General features: G+C 39.3%; 1 long non-coding RNA gene and 1 pseudogene across 1 annotated transcript in view; both read right to left on the reverse strand.

Annotated features, from left to right (window-relative positions):
- Nucleotides 1-968: 968 nt before the first annotated feature.
- On the reverse strand, nucleotides 969-2,273 carry LOC107178965 (annotated as a pseudogene).
- A 2,771-nt stretch (nucleotides 2,274-5,044) lies between these two features.
- The window catches only part of LOC122239253, a 55,029-nt gene continuing 39,275 nt past the window's right edge, over nucleotides 5,045-20,798 (reverse strand). The window contains exon 4 of the long non-coding RNA XR_006218200.1: nucleotides 5,045-5,126. This is a non-coding gene — a long non-coding RNA (uncharacterized LOC122239253). The remainder of the gene's footprint in view (nucleotides 5,127-20,798) is intronic.

A 20,798-nucleotide genomic window follows, 5' to 3' on the forward strand; every position in this document is an offset into this window, starting at 1 on the left:
ATTACAACTCTTGAATGTTCTCTCTTCTGCTAATAGTTTTTATTGAACCAGATTTGTGTCTAGGTCTTGAAAAGAAGTGGTTGAAGCCTGTGAGTAACACAGGCCAACATTTTGGGAGGAAGTGGAAGAGGGAGGTCTTCTGGGTCCTAAGCCCCACCTCAGTCTGTTCATATTCCAAAGAATAGATGTACAGTAAATAATCCCTTCAGGCTCAGAGAAAAGACCCAAGTCAGATTCTGTCTATATTTGGATACCTGTGCCCTCAAATAGCCCCCTAAATTACTCAGCACTAATTAATAATTAATCCATGTACCGGTTTCATGTTTCTTTTGATAAATGGCCTTAGCTTATACGAGGCTCTCCCTTTCTCAAATACTCATCTCCTTCTTTTCTAGTAACCCATATTTTACCCTCTCCTCACAGGCTGATATCAGAACCATTCACTGATTCAAATTCATTCACTCTCTAGTCATTCATGCAAATTCATTATTTCAACCAACCAATCATCTGCTAGGTCTTCTAGATAGTCCTGGAGATTATAACTGTGAGAAATTGATTTTTTTAATTTTTTTAAATTTAATTTTTTTATTTTTCAAGAGAATATTAAATCGTTTATTGATTACACATGATAATGGACGATACACAAGCTTTAATCCCATCTATAATTTTATCTGATACCATAATTCAATTTAGATATATTGCATAGGATGTGCCAACAATCATATTAATAACCAAATAAACTCCAGGACTTTGCTTGGGTGACCCTTTTAACGGTGAACTCCAGGTCACAACACATTAACTGTCAGTTCAACCACACCAATGTTTGTGGAGACAACGGCTTCTGTGCCCAAGCAGGTTGCAAATAAACTTCAAATGGAACCTGGCATCACCCTGATGGAATTCTAACTTCACACTGTTGGGGTAGCTTACCAAGATGGCTTCAGAGTAGACTAACTTTACACAGCACATTTAAAAAAAGACACATTTATTCAGCGTCATGATCAGACTATTACATTTAGCAATCAACAGCATGGGTGCAAAAAAAACCTCTACATTAAAACCCTTTGTTGGAATGCTTTATACTTTCCACAGAACAGAAACTAAAATAACCTGTTATACAATTAGTCACAAATACAGTCCTCAAGTTTTTTGTCCATACACATGAGTATTGTCTAAAACATGTCTTCTTTGTAGCAGCTAGGCCCTGCCACCACTGTGCTTGGCTGAGTTCACAAATCTGTTGTAACCTGTAGCTTCCCTGTCACTCCTCTGGCTCTCCTCTCCTGCTAAGCTTTGTTTCCTGGCAGTAATTAAAACCTTCTGCCACTGCCATAGCTACTGCTGCTGCTGGAACCGCCATAGCCACCTTGGTTTCGTGGTTTGGCAAAGTATTGGCCTCTACCACCATAGGGGTCAGAGCTTCTGCCTCCAAAATTTCCTCCTTTCATGGGTCCAAAATTTGAAGATTGATTGTTGTAATTGCCAAAATCATCATAGCTTCCACCACCTCCAAAGTTGCTTCCATCATTACCAAATCCGTTAGAGCCATCCCCACTGCCACCATATCCACCACCACCTCGACTGCCGCCAAAGCCACCTCACCCACTGAAGTTTCCTCCACGGCCAAGGTTGTTATTCCCACCAAAACCACCTCCACGACCACCACCGAAGTTCCCAGAACCACTTCGACCTCTTTGGCTGGAGGAAGCACTAGCCATCTCTTGCTTAGATAAAGCTTTCCTTACTTCACAGTTGTGGCCGTTCACAGTATGGTATTTTTGAATGACAATCTTGTCTCCAGAGTCATGGTCGTCAAAGGTCACAAAAGCAAAGCCTCTCTTTTTGCCACTGCCTCGGTCAGTCATGATTTCAATCACTTCAGTTTTCCCATACTGTTCAAAATAATCTCTTAGATGATGTTCTTCAGTGTCTTCTTTAATGCCACCGACAAAAATCTTTTTCACAGTTAAGTGGGCACCAGGTCTTTGAGAATCTTCTCTCGAGACAGCCCTCTTTGGTTCCACAACTCTTCCATCCACCTTGTGTGGCCTTGCATTCACGGCTGCATCCACCTCTTCCACAGTGGCATAGGTGACAAACCCAAAGCCTCTGGAGCGCTTGGTGTTTGGATCTCTCATAACCACACAGTCCGTAAGCGTTCCCCATTGCTCAAAATGGCTCCTCAGACTCTCATCGGTTGTTTCAAAGCTCAAACCTCCAATGAAAAGCTTCCGCAGCTGTTTAGGCTCTTTGGGAGACTCTGACTTAGACATGACGGTGGTGGGAGGGGAGACTTTCACGATGCTTACTCGGCGGCGTCCATGGGCAGAAAGCGAAATTGATTTTTTTTTAAACTTGTTTCCTGACACCACCAATGCTTTTATTTATTGTTAAAAATTCTTGATGACACTGGTGTTTGAGTTATTATGGTTTGAATATTACCTGGTCTTTGTCTATAGTTACCAAAGTAAAATAGTAACTATGCCCTAATAAAATCCTTAAAAGTACTAAATAAGTGTAATGCCCCCGATTTCGAATGCGAGAGACCACCAAGGAGCCGATACTGATGCAAACGCACGAGGGTTTATTTGCAAGCTGGAGCTTGGGCCCAAGTACACCCGACACGGCGGAGCAGGGACTTGGACCCCTAGGTTAAGAGGCGTAGCAGTTTTATAGGGGCCAGTGGCCAATGAGATGGTAACACACACAGAAAGTTGCATAGTCATGTCAGTCCACATGCAGGTGGCCAATTGAATTACAACTTACCCTATAGTAACTGTTTCAACTAGCCTATCACTCTGGTCAGAATTGGTGCGCAAGTTTGGCGGGCAAAAGGCAGGGTTTACATTCTTTGGCGGTTAGGGGTTCCACATTCCTTTATGAGCCGGTTTCCAGTAAGGGTGTGCTCAGCAGCTTGACTAGGGTGGGGGAGTGTCTTAAGCAATAAGTAGGTCATGTGGGGGTTATACATGATATGGTGGGTGTAGCACAAAATGGGGTTAGTCTTGCTCTGCTTGTCCAGGGGTAGGGGATTTTTGTTAAATTCCTTGGGTCCCACATTAAGGGGTGCCTGAGCCGCTCAGTTGCTCGATTGTCCGATCCTTGATTTTGGCTCAGGTCATGATCCCAGGGTTGTGGGATCAAACCCCTTGTCGGCCTCTGTGCTGAGCATGGAGCTTGCTTAAGATTCTTTCTCTCTCTCCCTCTGCCCCTTTCACTGGCTTGCACACACACTCTCTCTTAAAAAAACAAAAAAAGTACTAAATGATAATAGCTGAGATTAGAAGAGAAATTAAATATGAAATATGGCCAAGATACTGATAGGAAATAACTCCCAGAGACTATGTTGGAAGAACTGAAAAGACTGACCATTTTCAAATATCTTTTCTTTCTTTTTTTTTTTTTTAATGTTTATTTATTTTTGAGAGAGACCGAGACAGAATGGGTTAGCGGCAGATATAGAGGGAGACAGAGAATCGGGAGCAGGCTCCAGGCTCTGAGCTGTCAGCACAGAGTCTGACATGGGGCTCTAACTCATGAGCTGTGAGATCGTGACCTGAGCTGAAGTCATACGCTCAACCCAACCGACTGAACCACCCAGGCGCCCCATCTTTCTTTCTTTCTTTCTTTCTTTTTTTAATGTTTATTTATTTTGAGAGAGAGAAAGAGAGAGTGCGGGCATGAGTGGGGGAGGGGCAGAGAGAGTGGGAGAGAGAGAATCCTAAGCAGGCTCTGTACTGTCATCTGCAGAGCCAGATGTGGGGCTCCATCCCACAAACCATAAGATCATGACCTGAGCTGAAATCGAGTCAGATGCTTAACCGACTGAGCCACCCAGGTCCCCCAAGTTTCTTTTATTTCCGTGTGGTATTCAGTCCAGGTTTGGCTGTACAGACGTAGTCTTTGTTGTTCTTCTAGACTCTATTTCTTTGATCCCTATCACCACATCTCTGTTATCACCGTATCAGGGAATCTCATTAACCCCACTACCTAAATGTCTTTTGGAAACAGCTAACCTCTCCCATTCCTTCTTGGGGTGACTTTCTGGAGTATTCCACCCTACCTCCCCAGACCAAACTGGCTGATTTAGGTGGTTCAGTAAGTCCTTGAACCTGTCATTATCACACTGCATTGTAAATGTTTGGCTGTTGCTAGCCTTTGTTAATCTGTGAGTTCCTTTAGAGTAGGCCTTGTGCCTTAATTATTTGTATGTTCTCATCACTAGTAGAGTGCCTGGCACCCTATAAACAATAATAAATGTTTGCTGAATTAAAAAATGAATTTATAAACCAAGGGATATTTTCCCTACATCTCACAAGGGGGCAGCAAGGAATACAATTTTTTTCTATTGTCTGCAAAATCACATATCTTTAAAGCCAGAAGAGACATTAGCTTAGTTGAGTAAACTTCTCATCTTCTTAGAATGCTCAAATATTTCTTTAGAGAAGGACTTCATGGCATTCATAGAAATTCTCTCATAGGCCTCATTTCCAGGTTTTTAAAATGTCATGTAAGCATACAGTCTGTTGACCATCCTCACAAATGTGTACTTTGGCCATAGCTCTGAATTTAGTTGCCTTACCCAACTCTCTTAAGATTATATAAAATAATAGGCATTTCCCTAAATGGAATTTTCTGAATGTAGTATTTGTTTTTGGCTTCTTGATTTCTCATATGATCACATAAATTTACCACACTTAGTGCCATCTTCCATTTTTAGAGTTGAGGAAATGGAGGCCTAGAGAGGTTAAAGAGTTCTCCTTTATTCACACAACAAATCACTGGTTGGACTGAAACCAGAATTCCAATCCTCTGACCCTGAATCTTACATTTCCTTTTATTGTCTGAAGGTCACAGATGCTTTGGTTTGGAAACAGAAGCATAATTCAGGGTATATAGACTTTAGTACCCAATTCCTTCTAGATAAATGAGTGTTTACATTTCAGTCCTACTGAAGGTTAGATTGCAGCATCTATCATGAAAAAGGGTTTGTGCATGTTCTTTTTCTTTATTGAATTAGGAAATGCAAGAAAAACAGTCTTTACAAACTCACAGTTCTGAAATAATACAGTTCTATAGAGAAGGAAAAAATTTTTCCTCAACCTTCTTAGGGCCCGTGGCTGCATCTGAAAATTAAACCAATAAGGACAGATTAATAGGAGAAAAGCATGCAGATTTTATTAAATTTTTACATGTAGATGGGAGCCTTCACAAGAGAATCAAGACCCAAAAAAGTGACCAGAGCAGGAAGCTTTTATACCTCTTAGACAAGGAAAAAATAAATTTGTGAAGAATTGATAAGACAGAGAAATTTGGGCTAGGGGTAGTAAATGGTGAAATGGTAACTAGGAAGATCAGGATTAGTTCAACAAGGTTTGTTTATACATCCTTCTTGGCCCCAAATTTCTCTGTCTCTGATGATAAAACTGTCTTTTAGTACATTCACAGTGTTGTGCAACCATCACCACTATTTAACTGCACCTTTCATCATTCCATAAAGAAACCTTCTACCTATTCATACTGTTTGCAACTTGTTTTCTTAATGAATACTACCATGTAAAGATATGTCTCATTTTTTAAATAGCTTTATAGTATTCCATTATAAGTACCATAGTTATTTACCAATCTCAATGGATAATTGGGTTATTCTAGAATTTTAAAATATTATAAGCAGTGCTATACTGAACACCCTTGAATGCTTGCATACTTCTATGATACACATTATTAGACACAGAAATGTTGGGTCAAAGGAGATAAACATTAAAAATGTAATCAGGGGCACCTGGATGACTCAGTCAGTTAAGCGTCTGACTTCGGCTCAGGTCAGATCTCACGGTTCATGGGTTTGGGACCTGCCAGGCTCTTTGCTGACAGCTCAGAGCCTGGAGCCTGCTAAGGATTTTGTGTCTCTCTCTCGCTCTGCTCCTCCCCAGGTTGCCCTCTGTCTCTTTCTCAAAAAAAAAAAAAATTCTATATTTTCCTCCCAAAGAGTGCTACTAATTAACAATTCCGGCAAGAGTATTTCCCCATCACACTTTCCTACCCTCTTGCCAACACTGAATATCATCAATCTGTAAATATTTTCCAATCTGATAGGTAGAAATAATCACCTTATTGTTTTAGTTTGATTAATTATAAGGGAAATTGAGCATCTTATAATGTTTATGAATGATTTTGTGTGTGTGTGTGTGTGTGTGTGTGTGTGTGTGTGTGTTGACTTGCCTGTTCATGATCTTTGCCCACAGTTCTATTGAGGTGATTTTTAGGTAGTTAATAGGAAAGTTTTTTGAAAGAGTGTTTGCTTTCTCATTTTGAGCAAACCTTTTTCCTTCTCTGCCCAGGAAACATTCTCTTTGTGTGTCTCTCATCTATGTTAAGAACTTCCAGGCCATTTGGTTAATGTAACCTTTTCCTGCTGAAGAGAGAGGGCTTGGTCTGTGATCATCAGAAGGATTTGAATATCCTATTTCCGTATCCTTTAGAGTTACCGTCCTCTTTTTCTCTCACATTAATTGCTTTGTGTTCTCCCTGCTTGATGCATTTGACCTTCATTTTTTCATGTAGTTCTTGCTAATATCCAGCTGCACTGTATCAGAGGAAAATTAATTCCTTTGGAGTTTTGAGTACATTAGATAAGGAAATCCATTGCATTGGTATTTCTTTCAAGATGTGTCAAATTTTTGTGTCAACCAAGGATTTCCCTTTGACTTATACTTTATTCTTTGGAATCTACCTGTTCTAAATGCTTTTTGGACTCCCAGAGTGAGGTCCTCACCTCAAAGCCAATGGCAGCCATTATTTCTTTGTCAAGGTGAGAATGTCTGACTAAATCCCAGGTTAACTGGTCCTATGCAGTTTTGCTGAGCTCCCCCATAGTAGGAATGCTTTTTTGTTTCTTAATTCAAATGGCTATTCTGGGTTCCTGTCCCCTATCAGGGAGGGCTTTGCCCCAAAGTAGCAACAATGACCTCTGGGGCTAGCTTTAGAAATTAATGAAGCCTTGTGGGATCCTTTGCAAAGGAGGAGCTGGCATAAATGGGAGGTGTGTTCTATATGTTCTCCAGGGAGTTGAAACAAACCAAGGATGAAAAAATGCTGCCACAGCTGCTACTGCCTGTGAGTAATGTGAGGGTGATGTGTTGACAACACACAGATCCCCAAAGAGACTCTGGGGGTGAGACAGTCACAATGCCACAGTGCGTTTTTCCATGGTTTTAGCATTGATTTTCAAATGACACATTCACTTAAAGCCCAAACCTGACCACTGTGTGATGTGGGATGGGTTATACAAGGCTCCTAGCAGCTTCATTATCTCTACCACCACGCATCAGTGTGGGAACAAATCAGGGATTCTCAGCCCTTTTCAGCTCCCAGCTCATAAATAAGCTTTATTTGGAGATGGACTGAAAGGGGAAGCCAACAAGAATTTTCCCTCTGTGCCTTTGACAATGAATAGAATGAAGTTTTGTTCTGTTTTGTTTTTATGAGTAAGCACGGTATTATTCAGTCACCTTTCTGTCCCAGCCGCCAGCCCCCATTCCAAAGGGAGAGCCCATGTACTCACCTAGGTGGTTTTACTTGGTTACTTGTGCCGCTGGTACCTCTAGAAACATTTGGTGCCCACCCTTTCTGGCTTTCTGAATGTTACTAAGATCTTTAATTGGCATAATCTGTTTCTAAAGGTCTTACATTTATTTATTATATAACTAATTTTCCCCTCAATTTTATATGTATATATATAACACGCATGTTGCTGATAGAAAATCTGGCAAATATAGCAAAATATAAACAAAATTAAAATCAAACACATTCTTATTTTTTTAATGTTTATTTTTGAGAGAGAGAGAGAGAGAGAGAGAGAGACAGAGTGAGAGTGGGGGAGGGGCAGAGAGAGAGGGAGACACAGAATCCAAAGCAGGCTCCTGGCTCTGAGCCGTCAGCACAGAGCCTGATGTGGGACTTGAACCCACGGACTGCGAGATCATGACCTGAACTGAAGCCAGATGCTTAACCAACTGAGCCACCCAGGCACCCCTCAACCACACTCTTCTTTTTAAAAATTCTTTTTATTAATATCTATCTTGATATATATCCCTCCATGTTGTATATGCTCATACAGTTTTCATTTTTTGAGGAAATTATGTTCTATAAAGTCACCGCGAACAATGAATTTGTGAACGCTGAACTGAGTACTGAACCAGGAAAAGTACGGGGTTAGGTTCAGAGCCTCTGGCCACATTTTCATCAACTGATCCAGTTCGTAACTTTGTTATATGTGTGTTTTAGTTTGAAGACCATTTATTTAATAGGTACTGTTAATTTGTTTCTATTGAACTCCTAGCCAACAGCACTAAAACTCATGCCCAAATGAACCTTATTTAACACATGTATTTTCTCCAGAAGGCATGTCACAACCTTCTTGCACATTGAAACATTAGACAACACTTCAGCACTGTGTTTGGGTGCATTTAAACAGTGAAACCACCAACAAAAAGCACAGAAATGTGAAATACACAGCAGTAAATACACCATGAAAAGAATACATGTTTATAGTCTGAGAGCTGAAACAAGAAAGCAGAGTGGAGGCCCCTGGATGGCTCAGTCAGTTAAGTGTCAGACTCTTGATTTAGGCTCAGGTCATGATCTTTCAGTTGTGGAATCAAGTGCCCCACTGGGTTCCTACACTGAGTGTAGAGCCTACTTGAGATTCTCTTTCTCTCTCCCTCTGCCCCTCTCCCCTGCTCACGCACGTGTTCTCTCTCACTCTCTAAAATAAAAATTAGGTAAAAATTAAAAAAAAATAAAGAAGGCAGAGTGTTGCCTTGCTCAACCTCAGCTGGCAATGTACTTGTCAGGAGACTCAAATTTTTTGCCACTTTGTGAAAGTTCAGAAATGACCACAAAAGCACAGAGATATTTTTGGTTTACAAATTTTAGAGAATAGGTGAATTCACAAATACAGAGTCCATGAATCATGAGGATTGATTATATTTTATAACATGTTTTATTTACTTAAAAATATCTGGATTTTAATGGATATATAGTAGTCCAAGATATGAATGTACCATGATTTATTTGACCATCTTTCTAGTCTCAGACATTTAGTTTGTTTTCAAAATTTTGCTCTTTTATTGTCATCCTTGAATGTAGATCTTTATTCATATCTATTATTTGCTTGTGTGTATTTCTGTAAGAGGAATTATGATTCTAGTCTTTTAAACAGTGGTATATGGTTAGGTTTTACATGGATAATCTAATTTATAGGCCACATTTTTATGTGCATGAGCAGTAAAGGGTTAACTCAGCAGGCATAGGTGTATTCCTGTGTATTCTAACGGTCTTTAGGACTAGCTTTGGACAAGCTCCTGGGAGACAGCCTGTAAGCCCTTGAAATATCCTGGTTGATAATGGTATCTGTGTATGGTGAACACAGACCATGCCAGCCAGATAGCTTATGTTAACAATGTGATTTATGGTGAACACTTGTTTTGATTCACCTGGGGCCCTGAGCCACATGGTATTACTTAAATCTTAGGGGGTGTAGAGATTGACTAGCTGAGGTCAGTTAGGCAGCTGCTCAATGCCTATGTGATTGACTTCTTATCAAAACCTTGGGCACCAAGGCTCCGGTGAGTTTCCCTGCTTGACCATCCTTTGTACGTGTTGTCACACAGTGTTGCTGGGAGAATTAAGCACTGTCTGTGTACCTTTGTTGAGAGAGGACAGTTCAGTGCTGCTTTATGAATATTTTCCTTTGCTGTAATTAAAACCATCAGTTTTTCTGAGTTCTGTGAGTCCTAGGGAATCACTGAAACCGAGGGTGGTCTTGGGGACTCCCCCAACACAATCCATGCACACATGTAGTGTTCCATCCTCCAAATCAGGAACCTGATGGGAGGTTAAAGAGGTTTTCAAGGGTAATTGGTTATACTATCCTTGATTTTTGTCTACATTCTATTTTTAGAAATCAATCGTTATCAGCTAAAGTTCCACTATTGAACATCTTTTCAAGTACTTATTGGCCATTTGGATTTCTTCCTCTGTGAATTATCTGTTCAGATTTTTTTTTTTTTTTTTGGCTAAGCTGTTCTTGAATTTAGAAAACAGTAAGCATATTCACATACACACAAAGGAAATGAAGTTTTATTTCCCTGTTGGTTTATGGAGCTTGGTGTTTTCTATATAGGTAGTAAATAATCCTTAAAATTGCTCACCCCTTAGAAATACCAGCTTTCTCCAATATCCAGTTTTCTTATGCCCTATCTCTGTTTCAGGTCATGTCAGTTCCATTGACAGTCTCTCTTAGGCCTTCTTTTTTTTTTTTTTCTGGGAAAAACTTTTACTCACTGAATTTGTTAATTTTTCTTTTCCAGTGCCTCTAATATATGCATATTCCTTTATGTCACCATATTACAAATTTTAGACTTTTAGATGCTCATATTTGACTGTTACAATAACCTTCCCATGATTTCAGCAACCTCTTTCAAATTTACCCTGCAGATGCCAGATTAGCTTTCTTAAAGTACAATTTCATTGTACCACTCTGTTTCTCAAAATCTTCCAAGACTTTCTTTAGGTCCTCTTGTCAGACATGGAAACTTCTGGATGTCCTGAACCCTGTGCACTCAGTTTATTCCTAAAATCAACTTCCAAGAGAAAGGTTCTGCAGTAGGGCAGAGGTCTATTTCTGTGTGGTTGGTCTAGATGTACTGAACCAGGAAGATGAGTTGTGACTTAGGAGGCTGAAAGAGTGGGAGGTGTCAAAGCTGTTAAGGTGGTTAAATCATCTTATGCTAAAGCAATTAGGCTATTTACTGGTCGAATCAAACTTGGAGCAGGTTGAGAAGAATGTGATCCATGCGAACAGGATTGTATGTAATGGATGCTGGGTCCTACTTGTAGCGTGTTTGTATGTTTGGTCTTTGCTTCCAGGGGTCTCACTTCTGTTCTCTATTTTTAGTGTTTGCTGTGAATTGGGGTAGACTCTGGATTTCTCCAAGTTTTTTAAGGGAAGCCTGCCAAAGGATTAGGAAGATGCATAAAGTAGGCAACAGGTGTCCTAGACATTACCCTCAGGGGTCTACTCAGTCCTGTCTGTCTATATTTCATCTGGGCACACGTGTATAGACCCTGAAATGGGTGGAATGTTGTAGAATACAGAGGGTTACTAGGAGAACTAGTGAGCCAAATATGCCTCCGTAACCCCAGTCCAGACTAGAGTTGGAACTTTAATGGCAAAGGCATAAAAAAAATGTTGCTGCTATAGGATGCCTTAGTGGCCTATAGAGTCATATTGTCATAGAACCAGATGTGGCCACATATCTGCAAAATCTGTGGAATGAAGTGATACAGGTGCTTGGGATCTCTGATACTTTGTTTTCTAATCCACTTGTGGGGGAGGACCCACTTGCCTGACTGCTTCCTTCAGAAAAAGGTTCGAGATTTCATCAGACAAGGTAACCAGGGGAACAGAGCCAACTGTGTCTGTTTTGACTCAACTTGCAGGAAGCCCACAGCCAGTGAAGATTTCTCAGGTGTGATGGCTCCTAGACTCTCCCGGGTAGTACAAAAGATAGCCATCACTATAGAGCTCTTTCACCCAAATGAGCTGGGCTTAGGGGTTAGATAAAAGGATGCATTTACAGAAGTATCTTTCAACTGTAAGAGTGTTTGTCTAGAGTGGATTACCAGATATCTTTCCTGGAAATTGTAATTATTGATTTAGATTTGGGCCCAGGAATCTGAGATTCTTGCCTTCAGGGAGGCTTGGAAAGCACTGACCTCAGGTTCATTTGCTAAAAAATAGCCCTGACTGAGGTTGGAAGTGTTGGCCTCTTCCAGGAATGGGCATCGTGGGGTTGGAGAAATTTAGCATTGTAGCAGGGAAGTCTCTTTAATTTGCTGAATAACTTGGATTTATCCACCCAGAAACGGAATGAAAAATAGCCTTCCTTAAACAGATTTAGCAGGAGGATGATCACAGTGATAAAATGTGGAATGAACCCAAGGAACATCCTTAATAATTTGGGAAGAGGGATGCCACGTTAGGACTGTGAAGGTTTTTGTAGGGATCAGTCATCTGAACTTCTTGGGTTAGGAGACAATAAACCCTAAGAGCTCGATCTCAGTAGGCTCCTATAATCATTTCTTTAAGTATGCCTTCCCAGAAGGAACAACTTCTGGGTGGTATCAACTGAGGGTTTTGTATTAGGGCAGATCCAGAGAGTAAGTGTATTAGCCAGAGGGGACAGTACAGGACATGTGTTTGTATGTTAAACACACACGCGCGCGCACACACACACACACACACCAAATCAGCAAACCATAAGAGACTTTTAACTATAGCAAACAAACTAAGAAAGTTGTGGGAGGGGAGGTGGGTGGGGGGATGGGCCAGATGGGTGATGGCTATTAAGGAGGACACCTGTTATGATGAGCACTAGGTGTTACACGTAAGTGATGAATCACTACATTCTACTCCTGAAACCAATACTACCCTATATGTTAACTAACTTGAATTTAAATAAAATCTTGGAAGAAAAAAAAACCCCAAAACTTCACAAGTAATTTTGATGTTCTGATTAAGAATTCTTGCTTTAGGGGTGCCTGGATGGCTCGTTTCGTTGGGCATCCAACTCTTGATTTCGGCTCAGGTCATGATCTTACAGTTCCTGGGTTCAAGCCCTGCATCAGGCTCTGCACACTGACCTTGTGGAGCCTGCTTGGGACTCTTCCTCTCTCCCTCTCTGCCCTTCCCCCACTCACACTCTCTCTATCTAAAAATAAATAAATAAACTTAAGAAATAATTCTTGCTTTAGAGGACTCTGTGGCATTAATGTAAGATTTATTATAACCTGGCTATAGACTCAGCCTTGCCTGGCTGCCCCATAATAATCCCCTAGCTTTATCAGTCCAGTTTCCCCAATGCTTTAGCAGTCTGGCACCTGACTCATGTCTGTGACCCTCTATGACTTCCATGGGGTTTTCTGATATTTCATTATTTTGGCTTGGGTTGGCAGTTCTGCTGGCACTTTGTCTCAGAAGCAAACTTGTCTAGAGCAGCATGGTATATACTTTCCTCCATTCTATTCCAGTCTCAGGAAGCCAGGTGCTAGGGGGTTAAACTGATATTCAAGGCCTTCATCAGGTCCTAACTTACCTTTCTAAGTTTCTCTCCCACCAATCTCTCACAAGAACTCTTGGTATCAATCAGACTTGCCATTATGGCACCCAGACTATGTTCTAGCCCATTCTGCTGTGTTCAAGCTATGTTACCCCATAACTTTGCTCAGTGCATTCCATATGCTTGGAATGCCCCTTCTCTGTTTCTTAATCTGTCTGAACTCCTCTGGTTTATACAATAACCCTTTTTTTCTGATTTTAAAATTAATACATGTTTACTGTAGATAATTTGAAAAATATGACAAATCATGAAGAAAACATAATCCATGGAAAAGATATTGTTTCTCCCAATCCCTTTTTTTGTCATGTGCACAAGTGCCCATGTGGGATTAAAAGTTACTGATAATATAAATAGCTTTGTATTTATGTATTCCGTTTTCTACTTAATAGTTCTTTACTTCTTACCCCTTTACTTTAACCATTGTTCTCACCATAACAATGAATTCTTCACTCAAACTAATGCAAGGAATTTTTACCTCTTTTTCTAATACTTTGGGGCCCCATCTTATACTTCAAAGACTTTGCAAAGAAAGTTTGTATTTTAAAATATTCTGATGCTAGCTCTCAAGAGAACCATAAACTTTATCTTGTAATAAGAGTATAGATAAGAAAAGTGATGCATATTTTAAAAAATATTTTTGATTATAGAATAATTGCATATTCATTAAGACCCATGGTCAATGTTTTGATGTTGGGGAAGAAGAAAAGGAAGAAAAAATCTATCAATGATCAAAAAATTGAAACTATAGGAAAATTTATACTGGATCCAAGAATCCAGAAATGTAGTTAACGTTCCATAGTCTTTTTTTATATACATTTAAAAAATAAAATTAGAATTTTATCACATGGTTTGTGTCCTTTTTTATTACTATTATCACTAAACATTAAGCTTTAAAAAATTTTTTTTAAATGTTTATTTTTGAGAGAGAGAGAGAGAAAAGAGAGAGAGACAGAGCGTGAGTAGGGGAGGGGCAGAGAGAGAGGGAGACACAGAATCCAAAACAGGCTCCAGGTTCTGAGCTGTCAGTACAGAACCTGACATGGGGCTCGAACCCACGAACCATGAGATCATGACCTGAGCTGAACTCAGTGGCCCACAACTGAGCCTCCCAGACGCCCCTCTCCAAGATTATTTCTATCCCATTCTGGGCTTTTTTGTTTTTGTTTTTTGTTTTTGTTTTTAATGTTTACTTACTTCTTTGAGAGAGAACCAGGGAGGGGCAGAGAGAAAGGAAGAGAGAGAATCCCAAGCAGGCTCTGTGCTGTCAGCACAGAGCCAGACATAGGGCTCAATCTCATGAACTGTGAGATCATGACTTGAGCTGAAATCAAGAGTCAGTCAGTCACTTAACTGAGCCATCCAGGCGCCCTTCCCATTCTGTTTTTGATTATGTACATATCTTATTTGTCAAATGTATGTATACATGTTTGAATGATATAAAATTGTGATGCTTGATAATTTTTCATTACAAAATGGCAATTACAAACACATAGGCATATACACCGAGAGAGAATTATTTAGTGTTTATCCTGTGCCTTGCAACTCCAAAGGCTCTTCAAGAGAAGTATTCTTCACTTGGTACTCAGCCTGTGCCTGCTATTGCATGGTTGATGTACCCTTTTTACCACCTCTCACATGTTGCCCTTCTGGCACTGTCTGTGAGTCCATATCACGGACTTAGCTCTTCATAAGAGGTGGGGGGTGGGGCGCAGAAGGAGGGGCGGATGGTGGTGGGAGCTGGATAAACTTCCTGAAGCAGGCAGCCTTTGTGCTATGGTCTGCTGTCATTCTGCATTTGCTCACTTGCGTTTTCTGATGATAACCCTGACTGGCTTCGAAATGTCAGAGGCAGCTGTGGTTGAATCAAACTAAATAGTGAGGGCCCTCTCAATGGCCTCTGTTTCTTGCTTTCCTCTGGGGAGACACATTTTAAATGTGCCTGAATTGCATTTTTTGGCAGATTGTTACAGGAGAATATTGACTCTCTGATCTGAAGCCAGCCTTGTCCCAGGGATTGTCTGCTTTTCTAAGAGCTAATAATGAGAATTGATCAATGGTGCTGGTAGGGGGTGGGGAAGGAGTCGAGCTGGAAGGAGGAAGAACAGACCCTGATAACTGTTCAGAGAACACTAAATTCAGAAGCTGTTTGACAGTTTATCTGTTATTTTGCATTATTTTTTTTCTCATCAGAAATGAAGCAAATATGTGACCAACATTGTGTAACTGAATTAAAGCAGAGTCAAGCAAGCAAAGCAAATCTACTTGCTGTCCTTTTCTTTCTGTTAATTTCCCTATCCTTCAGTTCTCATCCCCACCATATCCATATAGGTCAAGTCTGATTACACCTAACCCCATGGGGAATTACATCATTTTCAATGTAATGGAATTTCATTATTGCAATAGGAAGCCTGGGAAGATGGAGAATCGGTTTGGATTCACCCCCTTGGGAAAGAAAGATAAATACCTACCCTTCTGATGAATCATTATTCCTCATTCTCAAAACAAACAGCCAAAGGAAATCCATCTGCCTGAGAGGGGACTGAGTGGTGGAGAGGCAGGCCAATAATGATTTCTTTCTTAAGTTGAAACTTCCTTGGTTTTGATAAGTGATCTCCTTCCTGATAGTTTGGCCAGTTTTAATTTCTTTTAAAGCACTATTTCTCTACTCCCTTTCCAACTCCAGCTCCTTTGTTAAGGGTAACTGTCTCATCCTCTCTCTCCAAATTTTTATATGACTCATTAAAGTGGCATGCCCACTGTTGGGAAGCATGTCACCCCCCCCCCCCCCAAAGCAAAATAATTTACTTGAGCTTTACTTTGTTTGCACTATGTGAACCATAGGTGGTTTTCTCCCAGATATAAACTTATAATATTGATGATTCAGTGCTTTTCAGATTTGGTGTGCTTCTCTCCTTTGGTAGCCCTCCCGGATACTTCTCAGAGGAAAATACTGACACAAAAGAACATTTTCTTTTGTTTCTCAGTATGTTTACGTATGGTTTATAGAGAAAGTTCCTGTTTTTATATTCTTTGTTTCTTTTAAATTTGTTTAATCGAGAAGTAATTGATCTGTAACAATAAAAAAAAATTTTTAAATATTTATTTTTGAGAGAGAGAGTGCGTGCGCGCGCGCCCAAGTGGGGGAGGGGCAGAGAGAGAGGGAGACGCAGAATCCAAAACAGGCTCCAGGCTCTGAGCTGTCCTATAACATTTGTTCCAGGTATAAAACAGAGTGGCTCAAGGGGAGCCTGGGTAGCTCAGCTGGTTAAGCGTCTGACTTCGGCTCAAGTCATGATCTCGCGGTTTGTGAGTTCAAGCCCCATGTCTGGCTCTGTGCTGACAGCTCAGAGCCTGGAGCCTGCTTTGTGTTCTGTGTCTCCCTCTCTCTGCCCCTAGCCTGCTCTCAATCTGTCTCTCTCTCTCTCTTTCTCTCAAAAATAAACATTAAAACAAATTTTAAACATAATGACTCAATGTTTGTATATATTATATGATCATCATAGTAAGTTAATATTCATAACCACACATAGTTACAATTTTTTTCCTTGTAAATCTTGAAGATTTACTCTCATAGTAACTTTCAGATATACAATTCAATGTTATTACCTATAGTCACCATGCTGTAGGTTACATCCCCATGACTTTAGTATTTTATAACTAGAAGTTTGTACTTTTTGACCTCCTTCACCCATTTTGCCCCCTCCTCTCATCCCTGCCTCTGGCAATCTCCAATCTGTTTTCTGTAACCATGAGTTCAGTTTTTTTGTTTGTTTGCTGCTTTTTTAGATTCTCATGTAAGTGAGATCATATGATATTTGTCTTTCTCTGACTTATTTTACTTAGCATAATGCCCTCCAGGTCCATCCATGTTGTCACAAATGGCAAGGCTTCTTTCTTTTATATGGCTGAGTAGTAGTTCTTTTTTTTTTTTTTTTTTTTTTTTTGTGTGATTTTAGAGAGAGAGAACCTGAGCAGGTGAGAGGGTCAGAGGGAGAGGGAGAATCTTAAGTAGGTCACATGCTCAGTGTGGAGCCCGACACGGGGCTCAATCCCATGACCCTGGGATCATGACTGAGCTGAAATTAAGTGACCGATGCTCAACTGACTGAACCACCCAGGCACCCAAGTATTTGATTTTATACACACACACGCACACCACATCTTCTTTATCCATTCTTCCATTGATGGGCATTTAGGTTGCTTCCATATCTTGGCTATTGTAAATAATGCTGCAGTAAGCATGGGGGTGCAGATATCTTTTTAGGTTAGTGTTTTTTGTACCCTTGGGATAAATATCTAGAAGTGGAATTGCTGGATCATATGTAGATCTATTTTTAATTTCTTGAGGAACCTGCATACAGGTTTTTGTAGTGGCTACACCAATTTACATTCCCAAAGACGGTGCACAAAGATTCCCTTTTCTCCATATCTTTGCCGATGCTTGTTATTTCTTGTCTTTTTGATAATAGCCATTGTAACATGTGTGAGGTGATATCTTCTTATGGTTTTGATTTGCATTTCCCTGGTGATTAGTGATGTCAAGCACCTTTTCATGTACCTGTGCCTGTTGGCCTTCTGTATGTCTTCTTTGGAAAAAGGTCTATTCTGTCCTTTGCCATTTTTTAAATTGGATTGTTTATTTTCTTATTGAGTTGTGTGAGTTCTTTTTATATTTTGGATATTAACCCTTATCAGATATATAATTTGCAAATACAGTATTTCATTCCATTTGGTAGATTGACTTTTCATTTTGTTGATGGTTTCCTTTGTTGTGCAGAAGCTTTTTAGTTTGATAGAGTCCCATTTGTTTATTTTTGATTTTGTTATCTTTGCCTTTGATGTCAAATCCAAAAACTCATTGCCAAGACTGATGTCAAGAAACTTATTGCCTATGTTTTCTTCTAGGAGTTTTATGGTTTAAGGTTTTATGTCCAAGTCTTTAATCCACTTTAAAGTTTTTTTAGTGTATGGTGTAAGAAAGTGGTCCATTTTCATTCTTTTGCATGTAGCTTTCAAGTTTCCCCAACACCATTTATTGAGGAGACTGTCATTTTCCCATTGTATATTCTTGGATCCTTTAGGTACTTTGTATGTGCAGGCTGTAAATGATTTAATTCTCAGAGCCATTCTATAAGGCAGGTACTATTATTGTCCCCATTTTAAGATGAAGAAACAGAAGCACTCAGAGGTGAAGTCACTTGCCGGAGGTCATACAATTAGTGTGTGAACCCACATGAACCAGATAGTCTGAGCCTAGAGTCTGTGGTTTTGACCTCTCTGCTAGGTTGGGTGGTCCAAAGGGAAAAATACATTGTGCTGACATCAATAATATGGATCAAATCCAGTAGCACAAATAATATTAAAACAAAAATTTTCTTCTAACCATAGATTTCAAGCTTCATTTGTTGGCTAATACATTTTGATCAATTTTAATTACACACTCCTGGTATAAGAAATATAGTAAAATACACATCTCTTGGAATTTCCCGTAATAGAATTTGGCTGTATGGATCATACTGTAATGATATTTACAAAAAAAAAAAAAAAGAGCTTATCTGTACTTTTAAAACGATACGATCATAGTAAAATTACCTGTATTCTTTTTTTAAAAAAAGACCAAAATGTTCAGCATTATGATAGTCACTCTAAGCGGAATTTTAAAAACCAATTTTTTTAAAGCCTACATACCTTCAAAATTTGAAAATGAACAATTTTGGATTTAAATTTTATAATCAAAATTTATAAATGATAACATCAGAATTTATTAAAATTTCTAACTCATAGTTAAGTGGTAGAAATGATCAGAGAGCATATGGCTAAAGAGTAAAAGGTACACATTAAAGAGTCACTTTATAGAACTATAAGTACCCCTCTCACATCTGGTACCACCTGCCTGGTTCCCATCTTCTACCATAATCACTGTTGTTAGTTTCCTCTGAATCTTTCCAGAGTTTCTGTTTATAGAAGTAGTTATGAATATGCACTCTTCTTTTTTACACAAATGATAGCACTATTCCACACTTAAAACATCTTATGTGTCCTGAAGTTTTTTTTCCCATATAAACATATAGAGCTTTCTCATTGTTCTTATATATCTGCAAAATATTCCAGTATATAGATGTAGCATGATTTGGTTAGCTAATTTCCTGTTAATACACACTTAGATGGTTTTTCAATCTTTTGCTATTATAGTGTTTCATTGAATAACCTATGCAAGTATATGTGTAAGATAAATTCCCAGCAGTATATTTGCTAAGCTGAAGGATATACACATTTGTAATTTGGATAGATATTGCAAATTTCCCTCCATAGGAGTTTTATTAATTTACACTTCTACCAGCAATGTATGAGAGAGGCTGTTTCCTCACAGCTTTGCCAACAATATGTATTTTCAGACTTTTGGATTTTTGCCAATTTAATAGCTGAGAAATGTTATCTCAGTATGGTTTTAATTTGCATTTTTCTTATAATAAGTGAAGTTACGTATCTTTTCCTGTGTTCAAAAATGTTTTTATTTCCTTTTCTGTGAACTGTAGCTTTTTACTGTTAAATTGGGTTGATGACCTTTTCCCTATTTTTGTTTGTAGGAGCTCCTTCTAGATAAGTGAGATTACAAACATTTTCCTCCAATTTGTAATCTTTCTTTTGATATCACACATAGTGGCTTTTTTTTTTTTTGCCATGCTGAACTTAACTATATTTTTATGTAGTTAAATCCTTCTATGTTTTCTTTAGTGATATCTGGCTTTGAAGTCATAGTTAGTTCTTTCCCTACACCAAGGTTACAAAGAGTTTCTCCTTTCTTTTCATACTTTATGGTGCATGCTCTCTCTCTCTTTCCATTTAGATCTGCAATCTATTTTACTTTCCTGACTTAATGTAAATAGCCTGCTCAGGGTCTCTACATGGCAGAAAGCAGGGGTATTATGCAAGACTTTTTGGTGTTTGTTTCCAAAAGCTTAAGCTCTTCAGAAAATTTAGAGAGTTTGTGGAGAAGGAATAAGGGAGAAGGAGATTTTCAGGTAGAGGTAGATATCCTGGAGAAGTAGGGTAGAAAGTGGGGCTTCTCCAGAACTCTAGGCATAGGGGATTTAGTGAGTTTTGAGGAAGATTCCAAGCCCAATACATCCATGAAGTGGAAGAGAACCACCAATACTGGAGATGCCAGTTAGGCCAAACCATGGAAGACCCAGTGGTAACCTGTGTACAAAGGTGATTGATTGCTAGAACCAGTCACACTCCAGTTTGGCCCACCCCAAACGCTAGAGATCAGGATCTTGACACAACTCCAAAGAAGTGAGGGAAAGGCTTTAAATACAACTGATCTTAATTTTTCCACTAGTCCAGGAGATCAGGGGGCTGAGGTCAGAAATTAAGTGTTTATATAAAATAAAGTGATATTTCTTGCTACCTGATTTTTTTTTTATCAGGCCTACCACATATGCTTTAATTTAGATATGCACTATTTGTTCTCTCTTACAACTTAGATTTTATAACTCACTAAGCCTGCCAAAATTTAAAATAAAATATTAGAGAATTCCAATTAAAAAAAAATTTTTTAACGTTTGTTTATTTTTGAGAGAAAGAGAGACAGAATGCAAGGGGGGGGGGGAG

The sequence above is a fragment of the Panthera tigris genome, chromosome B3, assembly GCF_018350195.1.
Source record: "Panthera tigris isolate Pti1 chromosome B3, P.tigris_Pti1_mat1.1, whole genome shotgun sequence".
Taxonomy (NCBI): Eukaryota; Metazoa; Chordata; class Mammalia; order Carnivora; family Felidae; genus Panthera; species Panthera tigris.